Below are 5,414 nucleotides of genomic sequence, written 5' to 3'. Positions count from 1 at the left end.
CAGCCTGGGTGACAGAGTCAGAACCTGTGTTTTAAAAACAGGGGGGCGAGGCCGGGCACAGTGGCTCATGCGTGTAATCCCAGCAGTTTGGGAGACTAAGGCGGGCGTTCACAAAGTCAAGAGATCGAGACCATCCTGGCGAACAAGGTGAAATCCCATCTCTCCTAAAAATACAAAAATTAGCTGGGTGTGGTGTTGCGCGCCTGTAGTTCCAGCTACTCAGGAGGCTGAGGCAGGAGAATCGCTTCAACCTGGGAGGTGGAGGTTGCAGTAAGCCGAGATTGCGCCACTGCACTCCAGCCTGGCGACAGAGCGAGACTCTGTCTCAAAAAACAAACTACAAAACACAGGGGCATGGCGGTGAGGAGAGGGCTAGGGGCTGGGCGGTGGACATCTAGGGATTTTGGGATTGGCCACACTGAGATTTTTCAGGAAGAGAACATAAGGGAAGGGCTCAGGTCTGAGCCTTGGGAAATGCAGCTGTTAGCAGGCACCAGGAGAACAGGAAGTCTGATGTGTGAAGCATTAGGGAGATGTGGTAGGTTTTTGGGCAGTGAGTGACTGATCATGAAATCCCAAGGTGGGAGGGGCCTGCTAGCTCCTCAGCCTCAGCTCTTGCTCCACATTTAAGGACTGCAGTCCTGAAAAGCAGCCGCCAGCACACCTGTGGCTCACACGACTCCAGGAAGGAGGCCCACCCTGGCCTGACAGCGGCCTTTTCAGCCTCCCCTGCCTGTGATGAGACCTTCTCCAGGTGAGGGGGTGCCTCAGGTGTGGAACAGCATGGGTCCCTCCAGCATCACCATCCTGCCCTCTAGAGTATACCTGGCCAGACAGCAGAGGTTGGAGCTTATGATGGTGAGTCCTCACAGGTTAAACACTCCCTGTGTCATCTCAGGACATGGCTTTGAGAATCCTCCATCTCCTACCTACCCGGCCAAGGGTTGTGAGCTCAGACAAGGAAGTGTGAGGCCAACCCGGCTCCGCTGGTCACCTCCTTTGGGAGAGGGAACACATTCTTCCCAAGTGCTCAGATACACATTATCTCATTTACCCCTCTGCCCCTTGGGTACCAAGGCTCAGCTTCTTCCCAATAAAGAGGAAGCTGAATCTCCAAGAGTTGCCCAACACCACACCAGCCAGTGAGGATGGTGCAGGGTTTGTGTTGGGATTCAATCAGGCTGGCGGGAAAAATATTAAAGAGAGATAGACACAAATCTTGAAAGGCCAAGAAGTTTGCATTAGCTTCAGTAATAGATATGGTTGAAGGCAAGCTGATCTTTACCTTTAAACAAATTAAAGTAGTAATAAAGGAAGGCAGAGTAGTTTACCTAGCTAGCTTGTTTACTCATACTATCTTAAAACTAACCTTTGATGTACCAGGTGCTTAAGTGCTTTTTACTCGGGAAGTCCACAATGTCAATTACTGTCTAATGATGTTGACTCAAGCTTTTGTTAATTAATCTTACTGAATAAATGTAAGTTTGACTAGCTGATCAGGGCCACAGTCGCAACTGTTTACAGGACAGCAGGCAGCCTGTAAGCAGCTTGGACCCTTAGCTGGACTGGCAGAGCAGAGTATCTGTGTGCCATTATACTTTATTCATCCATTGCCAGGTCAGGGGTCTGTAAGGGACAGACTGCCCACAGCCAGTGTCCCCTCGAGAGGAGCGCTGCTGCAGGTTTGGGACCTGGGTCTACCTCCAGGGCCTCACTTTTTTGTTTTTTGTTTTGAGATGCAGTTTTGCTCTGTTGCTCAGGCTGGAATGCAGTGGCGCGATCTTGGCTCACTGCAACATCTGCCTCCCGGGTTCAAGTGATTCTCCTGCCTCAGCCTCCCAAGTAGCTGGGAATACAGGCACCCACCATCATGCCCAGCTAATTTTTGAATTTTTATAGAGACAGGATTTCACCATGTTGGCCAGGCTGGTCTCAAACTCCTGACCTCAACTGATCTGCCTGCCTTGGCCTCCCAAAGTGCTGGGGTTATAGGTGTGAGCCACCAAACCTGGCCAGGAACTGTTACTGCAGCCCCTTGGGGCACAAGGCCCATAACTAAGAAGAGTATTGGGCCGGGTGTGGTGGCTCACGCCTGTAATCCCAGCACTTTGGGAGGCCGAGGCAGGCGGATCATGAGGTCAGGAGTTCGGGACCAATCTGGCCAATATGGAGAAACCCCGTCTCTATTAAAAATACAAAAATTAGCTGGGCGTAGTGGTGTGTGTCTGAAGTCCCAGCTAGTCGGGAGGCTGAGGCAGAAGAATCCCTTGAACTCAGGAGGCGGAGGTTGCAGTGAGCCGAGACTGCCCCACTGCACTCCAGCCTGGGTGACAGAGCAAGACTCTTCTCAGACAAACACACAAAGAGAAGACCATTGGGTGAGTTGTTCCTGACAGGTGTGGGGGTGGGATCCTCTACATCCCTGCAAGAGCTCCCCTGCCAGGCAGGTTGACGCCATGGCTGCGATGCCAGCTGACTGAGGGCAAGAGGACATGGCAGCCTTTATGTCCCTAGGAGCAGGACACCCAGACTCTTCCTGGAGGATGTATTGGCCCAATGGGGGTGCCCTGCCCTTCCCAGCTCCTCTCTCCAACTCTGAGGGAGAGGACAGAGGGACTGAGAGGCTCACCCTTGGCTCCCAGACACGCTTGGGCCCATCTGAGCAGGAGAGGCATGTTTAGGATCCACGGTGGCTCTGAAGTCACCATGCGTGGTTTTAATCCACTCCTGCCACTGGTGACCTGTGTGCAAGTGACTTACTCTTTCTGTCCAGGGATGATAATAATGTTGGTGCCATGAGTTGTGGAGGTTTACAGGGTTGTTACATGCAAACACTTGCAACAGTGCCTAGTGCATAAGTGCTCAATAAATGTAACTATGTCAGCAGGCACCACCCTTATGTATTACTCTGGAGCTGGGCGTGGTGGCTCGTGCCCACAATCTCAGCACTTTGGGGGGCAAAGGCGGGAGGACTGCTTGAATCCAGGAGTTTGAGACCAGGCTGGGCAATATAGTGAGATCCTATTTCTACAAAATATTAAAAAATCATTCAGGAAGAATTAGGAACAAAATATTTTAAAATTAAGTTAGCCAGGCATGGTGGCATGCAACTGTAGCTTCAGCTACTTCAGAGGCTAAGGTGGGAGGATCGCTTGAGCCTAGAAATTCAAGGCTGCAGTGAGCTATGATCGTGCCACTGCACTCCAGGCTTGGTGACAGCAAGACATTGTCTCTAAAAATAAAAGATTACTCTGAACCTTGGAGACACAGACTAAGGGGTCCAGAATCTATACCTACAGTTAAACAGGGGTTGGAACATCAGCAGTGAAGGACCATTCATATCATGAAGCCACCTTGGCCTCAGGGTTGGGGACACAGAGGAGTGACAGGGATGGTGACCAGCTGGCAGGTCAGTGCCCTGTAAAGACACAAGCTGCCCAGCAACAGCCAGTTACTGACATGTGAAAATGTGGATCATGTTGCCACATCTGGATTTTCCAAAGAAGCAGGAAATTCAGGCTGGGCGCGGTGGCTCATTACAGGCCTGTAATCCCAGCACTTCGGGAGGCTGACGTGAACGGATTACCAGGTCAGGAGATCAAGACCATCCTGGCTAATACGGTGAAACCCTGTCTCTACTAAAAATACAAAAAACTTAGCCAGGTGTGGTGACAGGCACCTGTAGTCCAAGGTACTCAGGAGACTGAGGCAGGAGAATGGTGTGAACCCGGGAGGCAGAGCTTGCAGTGAGCCGAGATCGCACCACTGCCCTCCAGCCTGGGCGACAGTGGGAGACTCTGTCTCAAAAAATACATAAATAATAAATAAGCAAGAAATTCAATTTTCTTCTTCTCCGAGAAAACACTAAATGGCGGATGACGCCGGTGCAGCGGGGGGGCCCGGAGGCCCTGGTGGCCCTGGGATGGGGAACCGCGGTGGCTTCCGCGGAGGTTTCGACAGTGGCATCCGGGGCCAGGGTCAAGGCCATGGATGTGGTCGGGGCCGAGGCCGTGGAGCTCGCGGAGGCAAGGCCGAGGATAAGGAGTGGATGCCCGTCACCAAGCTGGGCCGTTTGGTCAAGGACATGAAGATCAAGTCCCTGGAGGAGATCTACCTCTTCTCTCTGCCCATTAAGGAATCTGAGATCATTGACTTTTTCTTGGGGGCCTCTCTCAAAGACGAGGTTTTGAAGATTATGCCGGTGCAGAAGCAGACCCATGCTGGCCAGCACACCAGGTTCAAGGCGTTTGTTGCTATCAGGGACTACAATGGCCACGTCGGCCTGGGTGTTAAGTGCTCCAAGGAGGTGGCCACCGCCATCCATGGGGCCATTATCCTGGCCAAACTCTCCATTGTCCCGGTGCGCAGAGGCTACTGGGGGAACAAGATCGGCAAGCCCCACACCGTCCCTTGCAAGGTGACAGGCCGCTGCGGCTCTGTGCTGGTGCGCCTCATCCCTGCACCCAGGGGCACTGGCATCGTCTCAGCGCCTGTGCCCAAGAAGCTGCTCATGATGGCTGGTATTGATGACTGCTACACCTCAGCCCGGGGCTGCACTGCCACCCTGGGCAACTTCGCCAAGGCCACCTTTGATGCCATCTCTAAGACCTACAGCTACCTGACCCCTGACCTCTGGAAGGAGACTGTGTTTACCAAGTCTCCCTATCAGGAATTCACTGACCACCTTGTCAAGACCCACACCAGAGTCTCCATGCAGCGGACCCAGGCTCCAGCTGTGGCTACAACATAGGCTTTTTATACAAGAAAAATAAAATGAATTAAGCCTGAAAAAAAAAAAAGAAATTCAATTTTTAGGTATTTTGTTTTCTTTTTGAGATAGTCTTACTATGTCACCCAGGGTGAAGTGCATGGCGTGATCTCAGCTGATTGCAACCTCCACCACCTGGGTTCAAGCAATTCTTGCGCCTCAGCCTCTTGAGTAGCTGGAACTACAAGTGCATGCCACTACACCCAGCTATTTTTTTTTTTTTTTTTTTTTTTGAGACAGAGTCTCACTCTGTCACCCAGGCTGGAGTGCAGTGGTGTGATCTCGGTTCACTGCAACCTCCACCTCCCAGGTTCAAGCAATTCTCCTGCCTCAGCCTCCTGAGTAGCTGGGATTACAGGTGTGCACCACTACGCCCAACTAATTTTTGTATTTTTAGTAGAGACGGGATTTCACCATGCTGGTCAGACTGGTCTCAAACTCCTGACCTCGTGATCCGCCCGCCTCAGCATCCCAAAGTGCTGGGATTACAAGTGTGAGACACTGTGCCCGGCCAACCTCAGCTAATTTTTGTATTTTTAGTAGAGACAGGGTTTCACCATGTTGGCCAGGCTGGTCTTGAACTCCTGACTTCAGGTAATCCTCCTGCCTCAGCCTCCCAAAGTGCTGGGATTACAGGCATAAGCCA

The 5,414-nt window shown here is 51.9% G+C and overlaps 1 pseudogene; it reads left to right on the top strand.

Moving 5' to 3' along the window:
• The first annotated feature begins 3,850 nt into the window (after positions 1-3,850).
• On the top strand, positions 3,851-4,750 carry LOC104661552 (annotated as a pseudogene).
• The last annotated feature ends 664 nt before the right edge of the window (positions 4,751-5,414 follow it).

The sequence above is a fragment of the Rhinopithecus roxellana genome, chromosome 20 (genome assembly GCF_007565055.1).
Source record: "Rhinopithecus roxellana isolate Shanxi Qingling chromosome 20, ASM756505v1, whole genome shotgun sequence".
Lineage (NCBI taxonomy): Eukaryota > Metazoa > Chordata > Mammalia > Primates > Cercopithecidae > Rhinopithecus > Rhinopithecus roxellana.
This window is presented reverse-complemented; position numbering and strand designations above follow the sequence as displayed.